The sequence below is a fragment of the Vanellus vanellus genome, assembly GCF_965231255.1.
Source record: "Vanellus vanellus genome assembly, chromosome: 1".
Classification (NCBI taxonomy): Eukaryota; Metazoa; Chordata; class Aves; order Charadriiformes; family Charadriidae; genus Vanellus; species Vanellus vanellus.
The window spans coordinates 138,538,841-138,556,217 of NC_138905.1; positions in this window are offsets into that span (position 1 = coordinate 138,538,841).

Here is a 17,377-nt window from a genome sequence, read left to right on the forward strand (position 1 = left end):
CGGTTCTTCTGCTCAGGATATGACCACTAATGTGATTCACTTCACATTGATTATATCATTGTGTCAGCCAGCTGGTAATTAGGGTTGGAAACTTTGGTGATTCTTCCAGCTTTGACAGCTCTGCCTTGGCTGATAATTTTGGTGATGGGAATGGAATATCTTCAGGAGTTCTTCTGGTGTGGATGCATGTTGTCTTGCACTCATCTTTTGCCTGGAGGATTGAATTATCACTTTTCTTCTTTCACACCAAAGGGTAAGGGGTCAGTTGCCTCTCTGTGGTTTCAAAGCAATGCAGATGCTCATATCTGCAAAGTACGCCTGCAGGCCCCCAGAAGACACTTGCTGGCCCCCAGCTGCTGCCGCTGGCTCCCAGGTGGGTTGGCAGACCATCTGGCAGCATTCATCACTCCCTAAAAATAAGTTTTGTTCCCTTGGCCTCTCTCCTGCAAAATGCGTATGCCTGGTGTTTGCTATGGGCAGCAGCACAGGCATTGCAGAGAGTAATGTCCTCATCAAAGGCTCCGCTGGCAGCTGGGCTGATGAAGCCTCTCTGCTTGTTAAATCCCGTGCCATGGGTGGGAACTTCATGGCCCTGTGCAGCCTCCCCTGGAGGGGTCTTCACCCCTGGAGGGAGGAGGCTGATGAGGAGTCTGCAGCCTCACCACACTCAGGAAATCCCTGCAATCCCCTACTTCTGGGAGCGAAGATGGCTCTACTTCAGCACATGCCAGGCTGTTGGGTTTCTTGCTTCCCTGCTCCTGCATGCTGGCGCCCAGAGATGTGCAGCCTCACTAGCCCAGCCTCCTCCTGCCCTGTGTCCCTGTGCCCATGGCCATGCCTAGAGGAGGGTCTACTGATGGAGTACCCACAGCAGCTCCTCCAGGTTGTACTGGGACAATCTCCCAGCAACAGTGCTTTGGGTGTTGGGCATCGTTCCCATGAAAGACATCCCAGAAATGTGGGGCAAGGTTAGACGCTAAGCACATGACTGTAATTCCCAGCACAAAAAGGGAACTCACAAATACAAATACAAATACAAAGGAGCTGTGCAAATACACTTTTTCCCCGGAGCAATCACTGGGCTTCACGCTCACTTGAGTTCTTATGATGTTTTTTCTCTTTTCTTTTAGCAACCTGAAAAAGAAAGATCTCAAGCCTGTCTCCCAAACTGTGTTCAATCTAATGGAATGTTTGTTTTATTACAATTAATTGTAATCTTGACCTCCTTAAGAGATCAGGATTATAGCTCATGTTGGTGTTAGTGGAAAAAAAAATTAATTTAATTCAGGGAAGTTGACATGAGTGGTTCCGGTACTGCACTGTTCTTCTCTTCAAGTATTTTCTTTGGTAACAACACTAGTTTCTGAATTCAGTTTAAATCACTCACAGCAATTTTAGTCCCCTGAAAGGTATTTTTGGCAAGTGTAATTGTTTCTCAAACGTCTTTACCTGCCTCTGTTCACTTCAGAAGACAATGCCCCTAATTTGTTATATGAATACAAAAGACTGGGTCAGAACAATAGCACAGGTGACCCCGTGCTCTGTCTCCAGTACAGTGGAGCCTGTACCTTGGCCCGGTACAAGGAGTTCCCTAACGTTCCCAGAAATGCTTAGGAAAGGGAGTAGAAACGTGGGTCATTCTCGGGTGATCCTTCCCCTCTCCCGGTGCAGCGTCTGGCTGCCAGTGCCTCAGGGACTTGCTGAGCTGAGGCAGTCTGTGAGGTTCAATAGCCATCCCTGGCGTAGCCCTCGTATAACCCTGCTTGGATCCAGTTGGGCTTTGGCCTTGGCAGCATCCTGTAACAATAAGTTCCACCGTTTAATTTCCACTGTGTGAAAGAGGACTTCCTCTATTTGTTTTAAGCTTATGGCCTGCTAATTTCAAAGGGTGCCCTTAGTTCTGTGCTGAGGCAGGGGGGGCAGCTATTTCCTACCCACCTTCTACAGATCATTTAGGATTTATACAGCTCAGTCATCCCCGCCTTGACTCTTTTCCATCCTCAGCAATCCCAGCCTGTTTAGTCTTTTCCAGTACCGTTGCCTTCCCATATACCTAATCGCACATGCTCTCTGCACCTTTTCTAGTTCTCCTGTGCTCAGCCACGTCCTGCTGCAGGAGAAGGAAAAATCCAGTTTCGCTTGTCGCAATATTGTTCCAACCTGTCCCCACCCGGCAGGCAGTAATCCACGGGACTTGCACCCAGGAGGTTTCCCAGGGACAGCACAGGGCTGTCAGAGGGACCGACGGGTCTCCCAGGGGAACTGGGCCCTGCTCCTTAAATAGCACAGTCTGCAAGGGCCTCTCCAAGCAAAACCCCTGGGAGATTTTATCCCTTCCTATCCCAATGGCTTCTCAGCAGTAGAGTCTCAGTCCCCAAAGCTTCCTCCCACCAAGGAGGACACATGAGGGCTGCTGGGAGCTGCTCAGCATCCATGGCAGATCCCTGGTGCCCTGGCTTCAACCCAGTGCCTGGGTCAGGAACTATTTTTATTAAAAGTAAAGAATCGGTGTGTGACCTCAAGCAATTTCTTTTATGCCAGGGTCTTGCCAGGCACACGATCACCCACAAAAATCCTATCTGTTGTCCTCGGGGGTACACAGCTGTCTCAGATGTACAGAGGAATTTGAAGCTGAGGCACCAAATGCAGCAGCCCCAAATGCCAGGCCTAGAGTCATCTTAAGTTGTTTGATAATATCAGGCCTCCTTCCCTGTTCATTCATATTGGGTTTACTCCATGGATTTCAGCCGAGTCAAACCTTCCTGGGGTTGGCAGAGGAGGCGAGGGATGGAGCAGGCACTTTGTGCATGGTGGGCAGGCAGCCAGCTATTGAAGGCAGCTGAGGACCTGGTCAAAAGACGGCAGTGACATTTACCACAGTGGAAAAACTGGCTGCTGGCCATCCCGCTTCCTTCGCTGAAGGGACAGGATGGCTGGGCAGGCAGCTTTTGCGGGGGAGATGTGGCAGGAGGAGAACAAATCACTTGTTTCTCCTTGAGTTTCCATTTTCCTCATCTGAATAGTGATCTTCCGCATTTTCCCAGAAGCGGTACTGCTTTCTTTGAGATGTTATTGCCAAATATCTATCTTAAATGTCACATACACACAGAGAATAAAGTGTGTATAAATGGAGCACTAGACATGAAGGGGTGCTGAGGACCAGAAGCTAGCTGATTAGCAAAATGACCCTCCTGGGGTGTCATGCAAGCACTGGTGTTGAGTGGAGCCATCTTCTTCTGCTGAGATATCTGAATGAGCATCTGTTGCTGCTGACTAAATAACAGTATAGACTGAATTAATCCTTGTGACAGGCAAGCTTTCTGCCAGAAACAATAGCGTTAGCTGGGAGAGTTAATTCCTGGGTTTGTGTTATTAGTCACTCCAACCAATGCACATTCAAGGCAAGCAGCACGACAGGATACTGTCCAGTATATAATTCCTCCACCACTCCATTCTTCTCGCTGTTCCCTCCTTTAATTAGGTGCCATTAATCAGTCACTGGTTAATGAGGAACCCATATCAAAACATTCGGTGGTATAATATAGCTGGAGCAAGATCCGTTCTGGTTACTTGAGCGTTGCGTGCAAGCCCATATGGAGATGCATTGCAATCGCAGCTGTCGATTAGGCAGCTGTGAGCCCATCCAAGCCACATTCCCTTAAATAAGTGGCATTTCTTTCGCTCCTTCTTCTGTTTCCACCGCAATGAAGGACTGTGAGCAGAGGACTGAGGTCTCATTCTGCTGTTTGCTGTACAAATGGGAATAGGCATGGCTGAAACTTTCGGAGACATTTTTAAGCTCAAAGTTAAGACAGAAGCCAACTGGGATTTTCTAAGGCTTTTGAATACCAAATTCTCTGGAAGTTGGAGGGTGTGATAGAGGGAAGACTGAGAGTTGCTAAGATATTTCCGCAGGCTATTTCCATGGAAGTTAGGCAGCTAAGCTGCTTTACTGATTGGATTCAGTTGTGGTCTTTTTTAAATATCAGTGGGTACCTATTTTTATAATTTAAAAATTTCTCCATGTTTCTTACCTGAAAGCAAGGTTAATCTTCCAATTTTGTGCTGAGACATGCTTGGGCAGATCATTGACTGTGGTTGGTTTTGTAAGTCAGAAATATTTTAATCAGAATATGTTAATCACTGGGTGCTCAGGAAGGCACAATGATCTCCATGCACAGAGCTCAGTGAAGGACTCAAGCCTCAGCAGTAAGCACAAGACAACCCCTGGGAGAAAAAAGAACATGTAAATATGGAAATCTAGTTATTGCAAAATTGTAGTTATTTAAAATAGCACACAAAATTATGATAAATTATCCGCTTCTTCCAACTATTTTTTAGTCAACTTTTCCAAGTGCATGTCTCTCATCCATAAAATATTGACTAATTCAAAAAACACAGTGTCAATGAAGGATCGTTAAAGACAGAGGGATGCTATGCCATGTGATCAGGCTATTCCTGGCTACTGTTTGCTTAATGTTTGCAGCAATGACTATGGCACAAGCACTTCAGAGACAGAGAGAATATCTTTTCTGTTCCAGTTATCTACTTTCTCTTGTATGTGTTTGCTGTACAGGATCAATCCTAACTTAGGATATAGCCTTTTGTCACTTGAAATTATTCCACAGCCTTTTATAAAACAAACTGAAAATTTGATAGAAATTCTCATAAAAGATCATAAAAATTTTTGGACTTGATTGTCTTACTTCTGGTTTCCTCCATCTCCTCATCCATATACAAGTGACAGCAACTGCATTGTGGAACAAGATATGAGTTCTGGCTTTGAAAATAAAATAGGGTTTTCTATCACAGTCACTTATTATGGTTATTGTTCTTTGTTTTCTGCAAATTTTCTTTGTGAAAATGGTCTTTGACTTGTAATAATTTTCCGGGCTTTCTAGCTACAGTGAACACTCCCCGGGAGACAAAGTGGCAATGGTCCTGAGGAGGGCAAAATGAAAATTTCATTGAGTAGCTGTGGAGTCTTATGTAGTATTTTTCGGTTTGGAACTTAAGTTAGTATTTCTGCAGCAGTTTCCTGACAACGAACTCTGACACTTTGGATATTGCTTTGAATAGTAACCCACCATATTTTTGGATGCCTAGCATCTCTGGCATCTCATGCACAATGGGACCAATTTATTCCAGGCATATGGGACTCACTGTGTAAGAGACATTGAGCCTGTCTGCACTCACCATGTCCAGTGCATCTGGAACATGTTGTAACTGTTGCACATACCCAAGTGGGCACATTGAACCCATTGCACCTGAGTGACACCAGAGTGACCACTGATGTGATTAGAACTCATGTGTGCACAAACAGAAAACTTGGGGTAGTTGGACCCTATGTGCTTGGGCTGATCTGCTCACATGAAGGTAGGACTCAGATTTGTTGGACTTTTATCACCCTCTAAACACATCTTGATAAATATTCATTTTCATCCCCTTTCCCTCTTGTCTCTTATGGTCCACTTCTTGAGACAATTCTCTTAATTTGATAATCCTGCCCTTCAAGCCAATTCACCATTAGACTCCTAGGATACCATAGAGCATGGTCTCTAATCACTGGAAAGTAAAATACTTTGGAATTTCCCAATTCCAAACCAAGTGGATAAAGATAAGGAGATTTTTCCCTAGTAAAGATCACTTTTCATTAGAATGCGTCTCTGATTATCATTTTGGTAAAACGCTGTTCTCTCTTAAGCAGGGTAACAGCCTTACTAGTTTGACATCGAAATGTTCTTTAAGCCAGCCATGATGGCAGCATAAGTAGTTTGATTCTTTACTGTAACAGATCACTTAGACTGGAGCCCAATTACAAATTGTCCAGCCAGAGGAGCCAAGGTCAGAAAGATTGACTGCAGTCTGAAGAGGATCTCAGAGCTGGCATATGTAATGGCATCTGCCTAATGATCCAGTTTTGCCCCAACTACAGGCAAAGAAAGAAAAAGTCTTTCAAATATTTGTTTGAATTTGTAAAGGTATTTTCAACAACTAGGCTTGCATATTTTACAGACAGAGTAAATATGGTAACATTCAAATTTGCCTTCATAAATATTCACAGATGCTGGATTTGAAGCTTACCCATGTGGGTATTTGCTCTGTAAGAGTTAGTACTTTCATCCAGACGGTGCAGAGAAATTGTATTACTAGACTTCTGTGACCAATTACAAGTAAATGGTTACATAGACATTAACCAAGCACATCTGAAAAAACAAATTTTTTCAGGATGCAAGTTTTCTGTAAACACTGTGTTGAAAGCAAACAAGTTAAATGTGTTTTAAAGTTTTCTTTTCATTCTTAATTATTCCCAAAGCACTAATCACAGCAATATTTTAAATGTGCTTAAAGAGGGCTCTTTAACATGGCTGCTTGTTCTATGTTGACTTTCTGAATCTTAGAGGCTAAAGTAGATGCAGAAGCGGAGATGAAGGATAACCTTAGTAATTGATTATATTTATCACTTCAAGCATTTGTACAACTGTTTAAAAAGCATTTCCTTATATATACTAGCTAGACTGTAATAACTATGCTCTATACTAGCTAGACTTCAATGTGAAACGATAACAAGCATTGCAATAAACAGGCATTTCCTTGTATGAATAATTTGGTCTCTGAATATGCTTGAGCAAAGACTACTGAAATGTATCTGAATGCTTTGACTGTCAGTGCTTATCTGATGCTCAAAACCTATTTATGACATTCATTTCTATAAGTAGCACAGGGCTTCATGGATGCCAGTGAAACGCATTTTTGTGTGACACGGGTAATCTTTCATCTCTCTGTGGACTATAGAATTCCCACATAATGCCATAGTAAAAACATCTGCATCTCAGTGCAAAGAAAATGATCACAGTTTTTAGAACCCATGCATTTAGAATTGCTGCCTCTTTCTTTTTAAGATTAAATTCCTTCATATGCCCACAAATAAAAAGTAATGCATATTTGGTTCTAAGTTATGTTTTTTCTGAATGCAGCTCTGTGCTCATTTCTCTCTTTTACTCTTACTGTTTCTGAAAAGAGAAAGCAAGGATCTGAAAATCCACCAGGTTTGCAGGCTGCTGTGGTTCTGGTGGCCTTCACTAATGAAAAAAAATAATCCCCTTCTACATGCCCCACTTTTAAAACCATCCTTTATTTTAAGCTTTTCAAGGTGCTCATGTTCCTGTCAGTATGAGATGAAATTCCTACAACATAAGTAACGTCTTGTGGAATGAATTTGAAGCAGAACAGCACAAAACAACAAATGCTTTGTTATTGAGAAAGAACACCTTTCTGAAGAACACCACCTTTATTTTCATTTCCCTCAAAAAAGACAATGTGCAATACTAGTGGAGGTGGTTTACTATTTTCTATAACACCAAAATTGAGTTATCACTGACTCCTGTGTTGTAGAAACAGCCAGACAGCCTCTGAATACAATGAATACACTTGTGCTAAAAATTACATGGACAGAATTCCTTAGTGTTGCTTATGGTCGGTATTGACATGAACTCCTTGTTGAGCTACTTCAGGGCATGCATGTAGTACTTCTTTCAGTCTGAGTATCCACCGCCTCCAGTCATTGCAGCATCTGATGTCTGTTAGACTTTTCTGCTAAGAATATTTAACTACTAGAGCTAATGTTTGGGGGAGTGTGAGGGGGAGAAGTCCTTTCTGACAAATCTTGGGCCTTTGATTCACCTGAACCCATCACCTACCAACATGCATTTTAGATCTATCTCACGGATTGGTGCTGGGGTTACAGTAAAATAAATACTCAGTCCCAGATTCACAAGTGTGAATGGCTTCTTTTAGGCTGCTGTTCACATCTCTGGCTGCCATCATTATAAAATCATATCCAAGCAGGTCAGCCCTGGAAGATAAATCATGTCAGCAAAAAGCTGGTTTGTAAGCTCTGATTTATTGGCTGTGTTAGGCCTGCAGGGTTTGTGGATCTCCACACACTGTAGTCTGCACTTTGAGACCAGCCTGCTCTGAAGGCTTGGATATTTTTTCCCCTAATTAGAGCACAAGCAAGCTGTTACAAAAACATTTGTGACAACATGAGACGAGTAATAAAATACAAGAGGTCTGCCTCCCAGGAACAGTGCTACAACGAAGCTGCAGTGTCATTACATGAGTGGATTTGAGCCCAGGTAACAAAAGTTTCTGTTGAGGTCAGATGGGATGCACCTCTTGGGTTGCTGGAGTAACTTTGCTGCTGGGGTTTTGTAAATTTATTGCACTTCTTGTTTCAAAGCCCTGGAAATGCACTTTAGTGAATTCACACAGCATTATTCCCTTTGGTGGTGATTCTGCAGTTTGCAGTGAAGTGCTACACCCAGGAGCAAGCCGCTGCTCAGCTACTGGTGGGTGCCAGCACATTGAAAGGCCTGTTAGAAGATGTAAGCCTGGATACTGAAGTCCTTCACCGGCCATGTAGCACATACTCCTTCCCTGCCAGGTGACCTGATTTAATCCCTCTCCCAGAGGTCAGTCAGGTAAAGAAGTTGGGAGAGAGGTAGATGTGTTGGTGAGCTGCACTTCGCATGTTTAGGAGCAGCAGTATGGAGACAGCCTGCTTCAGAGAGTAACTCACTTTCACCAGAGGGACTACAAGGGTCTCTGCTTTCACAATGGCATTTCATTGCAGCAGGGAACTGACGGATCACTCCCAGCAGAGCCCCGGGTGTGAGTCTGCACCCCCAAAGCCGAAGGGAGGTGTGCCACTGTCTCCCCTGGCTGCAGGAGTCTCCCTTTGGCTCCGGGCTCACACACACCATTTGCCAGGTATTCTTCTCTGTATGCTGTATGATGGCATCCAAATCTTGTTGCAGTTGATTGAACCCTTTCCGTTGCCCAGAGGGGTGATTGAAGCCAGGCCATAGCGGACACTGAATGTGTTTTGAAAACAGGAGTAGCAAAAGGTCATACAAATGAGGAAAAATTTAGTTCACTGGATTCTGATAAGTACAGCAAACATCAATATGAATACAAAAAGGCACTGGGTATAATAGTGCACCACTATGAATTGTGAAGCTGTGTTTATTCCTTTGAATTCAAGCAGGAAGGAAAGGATTTTTGTGGCTCTGGTGCTGGGCCAGACGGTTTGCCTTTCCCTAGCTCCCAGCTTTTGGAAACGGGAACTGACCCGCGACAGCAGTTCTCCCCACCTCTGCCCCTGCCTGCCCACAGGCAGGCTTGAGCTGCCCCATTCCCAACTTCCATTCCCTCCCCCAGCAGCGCACTCGGGAGTTTTCTTCACTCATCCTTTTTTGTCACACAGGGCAATTTTCAGATATACATCTCTGTCGCTGCTTGCACTATAATGTATATGCCCTCACAAGCCGTGAACATTTTAAATCATCTGTGGAGTACAGCAAAAGTGGTCTCTTCTGGGCTCCCCGAGTAAACAGAGCACGCATTTTTCCATAGAAATACTTTAAAAACTTTGGGCCCCACATAGGCAATCATCCAAGGTCATTTACTGGGCTGCAAAATCCCTTCTATTTTTAATTCCTCACTAGAAACTGAGAGTTTATTCTTGCATTTTTAAAAATGTCTAGGCCTTGTGGTACCCTTTGCAGAAGGGTACATTTTGATTTCTGATAATTGCTGGAAAGTGACATTGCTATTTATCCTCAATAGTGCAATTCAAGGATTTAGAAACTGCTTTTAGACCCAAGCACAGCTCTGCAAATCCCCTAAGATGGAGCTATGGGTAATGGGAATATAGAGGTCACTTGAGTCATGAATTGCGAATGCTGCATCCTGTCAGATGGTATTATGGAGGAAGAAAGGAAAAAAATGTTTTTTCATTCAATTGAAAAAACACTGCGAGAATGGGGAAACTATATTATTCCCTGCAAGAAGCAAGATTTTTTTTCCAGTTCAGCCAGATGACCGCGTTAAACTGGCAACTGTGTTGTGATGGAATATGCTAAGAAATCCAAGCCCAGATCATTTGGGACTAAACTGAGTTAATTCCTGAATGCAAAAAATCTGTCACTTAACAAGGAAAAATGGCAATGGTGGTGTGATAGCCGCCAGCAGGCTGGGCTTAATTTCAGGCTGCTCCACTGTTCACACATGGGTTTTGAGTCCAGATCCTCTGGTATAAAAAATGTTGGTGTTCTCTCCATGTAGCACTCCTTGTTACTCACACTAGTAGGTCTACTTAAGGTGAGGCGCAACCCTCCAAATTGTCCTGAAAAGGGCTGGTGCAGACAAAGATGCCATCAGGTCACTGAAGCCAAATGATACTGCTTTGGGGAAGAGAAGAGGAAGGCCATTTTTTTTGTCTGAGCAATTGTCCTGACAGGATTTATTGTTCTCTGATGAGATCAGGCATTGTGCAGTGTTGCCAAATGGGGTAAAACTTCAGCATGGTGACATCTTGGGTGGTTGGTGGTGGGGCTCTGCTGGGACAAGGGGGTGAAAGGTGTCTGGGCGAGGTGATCACCAGGAAGAGCAGGCAATTGCATACACTGCCATCTCGGGCAGGTCGGTGGAGACGAGGGAAAACAAAGCAAGAACAACAGCCAAAGTGTGATATAACTCGCAACAACTCTGCCTCAGAAGTACGGCTGGCCCAGCTTATAATGGCAAGGCCACTGATACACATTTCCTTGTCCCCAGGCACGGGCAGCCATGAATGCCCCATATGTACCTCCCACCCCAGCCCCAGCAGCTGTGTGATGAGCAGAGACAGCAAGGGCTGTGCTACAGAACAGCACGTGAGTATATTTTGTTTGTTTGTCTTCTTTTCCCTATGGGAAGGCCTCGGTTACTGCTTCGCGCTCTCAGCTGGAGCAGCTTGAATCCTGTAATGGGGGAAACCATGAAGGGTGGCCATAAAAGAGGAGTGGGAACGTCTTAAGAACAAGTGCCACTGAAACAGTCCAGGAAAGCAGCCCTCTGCTACATAAACAGGTATGCTGTGCCCCTGTAAATTTTTATTTCAAATCATCATGAACAATAGTATTAAGCTCTCTTTTGAGCTTTTTCATCCTTACACCTCACAGGGAAGGATGATATCATCTCAGTTTTACGGAGGGGGAACCTGCAGCAAAGAGAAGAGCATCCAAGAGGCACAAGGTCACCATCAAGCCAATGGTGCAGCCAAGAACAGATTCAAACATATTTCAGTGCATGCATCATATAAATATCAGCTTATTCTGCTGCTTGTACAGACTGAACATGAATTTCGATGTGCAGGTCACTGCGCAAGCAAAGTTTATTGTCTCCAATGTAGTCAGGGACTCTAACTATTGTTTCTGTGGAAACAAAGAGTGAAAATGAGTGGATTTTAATCCTTTTCCTGTTCCATCTCTGTGAACACTTTGGGTCTTGGCTATAATGCCTAGGATTTTTCTGAGTCCTTTATTAAAATTTTCTCTGTTCAGTAAGGTATAAAAGGGTTAATTTTTGCTTTCTTCAAAACCAGTAAAGTCTGCAGCTTTGTCCAGCTAAACAGTTAACACTTCACATTTTCTACTGGTCAGAGCTAACTGATAACAACCTGGTGCTTGGCTAGTTTATTATTCAAATTAAATATTTCAAAGGAATTCAGATTGGGACAACGTGCCTTTGAAGCTATGGAAAGACCCCAGCTTAGTGTTCCATTTCAAAGAGATTTTTACAACAACTTTTAGATGCAGCAATGTCCGCGGTAGCCAGAGAATTGGTTTGCAAACTGGCTAGACTGAATAAACTGGGACTGGCTTAGATGAAACAATGCATTAGGTGTTCTGTGAACCATACTGTAAAACACCCCTAGAAAGGTGTTTTTAACTGGAATGCTGAGGCAGAATATCACTGAATTTTCAGGTTGTGCATTTGCTCCAGTTATTTTGAAGCTGGTCTGAGACCACCTCAGAAAGAGAGATGTGTCAGGAAAACTTTTACGATGAAAACCCAAGAAAAGCAGAATTGGTTATTTCTGTCTGAGAGTGATCAGAACCTACAGTTTGGTGTAGCTCTCCTCTCGATCCCCCTCAGTCACATTGTCAACCTCAGCTTGATCTTTGCAAAGCAGGGTTGCTAACCCTAAGCATTTAGAGTTCATAAATCAGACATCCAAATTTTCAGACCTCAAGATTTAAAAATATTACTTCATTGGGTTTTAGTCTTTATTTATTTAGAAACTTGAACCTTTAATGTTCACGTTTTAAAACTTTCCTCATACAGGCTAGCAGTTTTTTCAATTATATCATAGCAGCAGCAATCATAGACTAGGGTCCCTTTTTGATGGGTGCTATATTAACACAAAGCAAAATCAAGGTCTCATTTCCAAAGGCTCTTAAAGCCACAAATCATAAAAAAAAATTGCATGGCCTGAGTGATTTTGACAGCTGAGTCGCATTTACATCATTTCTTAGACATTTCATCTCCTATATCCTATTGAAAGCTACTTAGTCTTGCAAAGCTAAATGGAAAACAGTAGCCTTAAAAATCTGAGCCTTGCCGTCTGAGGTCACCTGACATCAAAACTGACATCTTAAGAAAGCAAAAACCACACCTGAATAAGGCAGGGTTGGCTAATAAATCATAAAAAATAAAACATAGAAACTATCTCTATGGACACCCCAACAACCTCTTTCACTACTCACCAACACTGTCCAAGTGAACCTGTAGGGAGAATTTAAGACAGATAGCACAAAACATTAAATTTAACTTGCATCACCAGGTCTATCCCTTTGTTCCGTAAGGTCTTTGACCCTATATGTTCAGTTCAGTTGTTCCATTCTTAGGGCGACAGGAGGAAGCTTTTAAGGACATATTTTCTAATGATATTCCTACTCTATTTTCTGCTATAAAGATGAAATAAACTTGCCTTCCCTCTCTGTAGGCTTACATTTAAGTATTTTGTGACTGCATTCTAACATATTGTCAAATAATTTCATACATGAGACTGATCTTTAGCCTACTGAGTTGAATTTTGTCAATTCATTTGATCATATGATGTAAGATATACTGCATTATTACAGTTGCAGGCTTGGTCAGTTATTTGTCCAACTGCAGACATGGGGGAGAGGGCTGGACTGGTGTAATTCCCATGATTTAGGCCTTATTGAATGACAGCCCCATGGGAATGACTTACATACACAAGGGATTTGGCCATAATGTTATAAAATGCAGACTTACTCTCCTCATCAGGTCATGAGGATGCAGACCAAAGAAGGAAATGGATGTTTTTTCTGGATTGACAGTATGGCACGCTTCAGTCAAAGATCAAAGAAGAAGCACAGGAGACTAATGTAAGGTGGAGGTTGCAGCAGGCACCCTCTTACAGATGCCAGTGAAATTATACTGACATGTAGCTTCATCAGTCAGAATGAAAATCCAAGCGCAGAGAAAAATGAAAGGTCAGCAGGTAACCTCCCTAGCACTAATTGAACCCTCTGGGCAATGACTGACAGAGGAGCAACCAGTGCAATGCTTTCGGGTGCGCTACTTGTAATGAAATAAATCATTTGATGGATGAAGCTCGTTTTCTGCCCAGGATGCAGAGCTGCTGTTGATGAAGACCTCAGTTCAAATGTATTTCAGAAGAGTGGGACTGCCTCCTGAGGAAGGTGAACCAGTGTAAACTGAGCAGGTGACTTCTAAGGATGTGAACGGCTCCAAAAGGCCACATCAATCAACCCTTCTTTGACTTAATGGAGAGTTTTGAGGTTTGGAGTTTTGGGGGTTTTTTTTGCTTAATTTTAAATAGAACAGTAGAAAATAAAAGAAAATAAGCCAGTCTTAGACTGGGGTCTAGAGCTCTTCTCATGGATTAGTACAAATAGAAAGCTGACACAAGCACAACATGTCACCTACATAAGCTTTTAGCTATGGCTATAAGCTGGCATAAATGGGGTCCTGGGGGAATGCTGGGTTTTATGAGAGGACTCAGCTTGCAGTGATACAACTCTAAGCACAGCTGCACATGCAATGACTGCTATCGCATCCTGGAAGCAGCTTCAGCGATGACCTCAGGACTTGGTACTTGGCCTACAAATTGTCTCTGGTAGGCAGCAGCCCTTGGCCTGGTCCAGCCTGACCACCAGCCCCAGCTGCTTCAGAGACCGGCGAGCCCAGAGGGGCTGTAGCTATCTATCCTGCCCGCTGCCATCATTGCAAGGCCAGCCAGGCTAATGGGAGGCTGTACAAAACATTAAGATTTCCCAGCGCTGCAGATAGGTAAATGCACTTCCAGGAATGCTCTAAACCCCAGGGATACAATAATTTTTCACTGGAAATACCAATGCTTATGTGGTACTGTCCTGAAGGGTGCTGCTACAGACAGGCAAAGTGGTATTTGTTGACTTTGGTTGACTTTGAGGCTGTACAAGAAACAAAAGCCAATCACACATCAGTTTTAAGTTGCCTAACCTGTACAGATTAATGCATTTTTCCATAGGTGAACGAACTATACCAGTATAACCAGATAACCCTATCCCCAGTATGGGGGCTGCACCATATAAAACCTCCTAGTAAAATTAGAGCAGCACACACTTGTCTACTGTCAAAGCCCAAGAAGTCCTTTCAACAGGTCATAGCAGTTGGAGCTGGTTAGTTTTCTGAATTCTTTTAAGAAAGGAAATTTCAATCAGTGGTTATTTCCCATAAACTGTTCACTGTGACTAATCATTCTAACACTTGCTGTTTGTTATTCATGGTAGGGGAGTGTCAGGCTCTCTACTCCAGGGACTTATTTTTCCCAAAGAGTTCATCTACATTGGCTTCCCTGGAAGTTAAAGCCAATGTAACAGCAGGGGAAATCTGTTCTCAGATTGTGTGACTAGAATTTCTATAAATAGGAGTGACTGATGTAGAGCTATGAAAATAATTGATTTTTCAGTGTGGCGGCTGAACCAAAAAATTGAGGGGAAAATATAATTTAGTCCATCTCAGCTCAATTTGTTGGGCTTTTTTTTTCTTTTTTTTTTTTTCTTTTTTCTTTCTTTTTTTCTTTTTTTTCTCTGTGGGCTGAGCAAAATATTTCATTCAACTTCAGACAAAGCCATTCATTTCCTAACCAGGTTGTCTCTGATGAAAAGCTGGGTGTTGGAACAGACAGGCCAGATTTAATCATCACTAGAGTGGATGAGGAAACGCACAGGTACCTGGTACAAAAGGGTCTGCCAGGCAGGGCACTCCTCTGGGACACCAGGCTGTAGACCCCTCCTCTGCCCACAGGGACCCATCTCTGCAGCAAAAGGTTCCTCATCCACCCCGTGCTGAAGCAGCAAGCGATGGACCCTCCAGAGAGGATACACAGGGGTGTAACATCTGCCCCAACTCATCTTCAAACCTAATTGGCAAAAGAAGCCGCCTTGCCTGGTAGGAAGCACTTTTTTCCAGGGTGGCAGATGGCTCTTCTTTCAGGGACCAGCTCTGGAGTTAAACCTAGTCTTCCCAGGAACATGCCTTGGCATTTGATTTTAGCACAAATTATTCCCTAAATTTGATTAGAATAATTTTGAGAAAGACAAAAAGGCATTTTTCACAAAGAGACCATTAACTCCATAAAAGGTCACCTACTAGCTGGTTCTTGTACATAAATATATTTACTATAGCCCTTTGCTAGGACAGATACTTTTCCATGGGTGTTAATGTGAACAACCTTGTATATGTTTCTGCAGATAAATCAACGAGAAGAGACAGAGGTAGCATCAGATCTGTGCTTATAAACAATTTCTCACAGGTTCTGAGTGTTTGGGTTTTTTTTCTCCTGATAAAATTGAGAACTGTCTCAGTTATTTCTGTTTAATTAGATTGAGAACTCAGGCTGCCATGACAGACATAGCTGAGCCAATTTAAGAGCTGATTGTTACCAGAGGGGGGAAGTCTCCCTTCCCCTCCTTCACACCCTCATCATCTTCATCCACACAATCTAGCCATCTCTCGGGCTGATCAAGGTGCAGGAGCTGACAGGTGAGCTTAGGTGAGCTGATTTAACTTGTTCGCTTGCAGAAAACGGCCACCTTTGCTGCTGAGATGATTTTGAGCTGGGTTAAACAGTGAAGCAGCTCCTGGAGAGGCTCAGACAAACACCTCTCCCAGTGCCCAGTTGGCAGGAGAAGGGCTGGGGCTGCTCCGTGCTGTTGCTGCTGTGGCAGGATTCCTGTCTGCTTTCCAGACACAGTCACTGGTTGTATTTTGCTATGTTGCATTAGTGCACATCTTTTTGGTAACTGATTCTGACTCTTAAGCCATTGCTAAAGTTGGTGAGGTTCTTTCCAGGCACTTCTGTGGAACTGGATAAGCCTCCAAGAGGGCAGTTTTCCATATTGCTCTGCCTGCGAGCCATGCTGTGCTTAATGTGCAGTCATGCTCGTTTTGACAAAACAGGAGATAATTCACTGCTAGATAGGTCTTCAAAATGAATGTGAGTAGACTTGTGATACTCTGTATTATATATGATTATAGACATGGCTGTACTTGTTCAGGAAAGGAATGTGTCCTGAAAGAGACAGATGCATAGGAAAATCTCTTTCTGTTTTTCTGCCCTACATTTTATTTAATAATAAGGGATGAATAGAGTTTAATAGAGGGAATGGAAGCAGCTGTGTTGCAATTAGAAGGCATAATTAGTATTTGCCCAGAAGTTTGAACATACAAGTGTGCTGGGTACAGGGATGGCTTAAACGATCAAAAATGACTGGTTGTCTGGTTGGTGCTTCAGAAATCTGGTTCCTCCTGCGCAGCTAATGTTAAGCTAGTACAGTACGCTGAAAATATAATCCCTTGCAAATCACTTTCTGGATCTGAAAGTAATCAATTATCTGTGACTGATTATTGTCTTTGGGCCAGAAAAGTACCAGACACCTGCTATTTCCATTCAAGCCACTGAGAATAGTTGGTGCCCTTCTTACTGTTAGATCATTCATGCTCTCAGCATATTCAAATTTGGTATTGTAGTGTATTGTTAGTTAAAATGAGGACAAGCACTGACTTCCCAGCAACAACTGTCCTTAATGATGTCCTTATTCTAGGTCTGAGATAAGAGCAGTTCAAATACCCTTCTGTTTGACTGCCAGTTTTACACAATTTCCTAATTTAGCATGAGACCACGGGCAGTGCAGTTTTATTTAGTATTGTGCTTTCAAATTGTACCTCCAAAGGCTTTACTGATTTAATTAGTATTTTTGAGAGTGTGCAAAGAAAGGATGAGAAGATTAAGATGGTGACTGGCTAGCTGCGGTGCAAATAGTTTTTCAGATCAGATCTGAAAAGAGATGGAGAAATTTGAGCGGGCTGCTGCTGATGTAAGAGACCTCAAAGGAGAGCAGTCAACAGGGGCGAGACTCTGGTCCAGGGCTGCTAACAATGCCCTGCTCTCACCCTTCACAGAAATGTGTTTGCTTCCTGCTCCCGATAATCTCATGTGACTTCTGTTACTAAG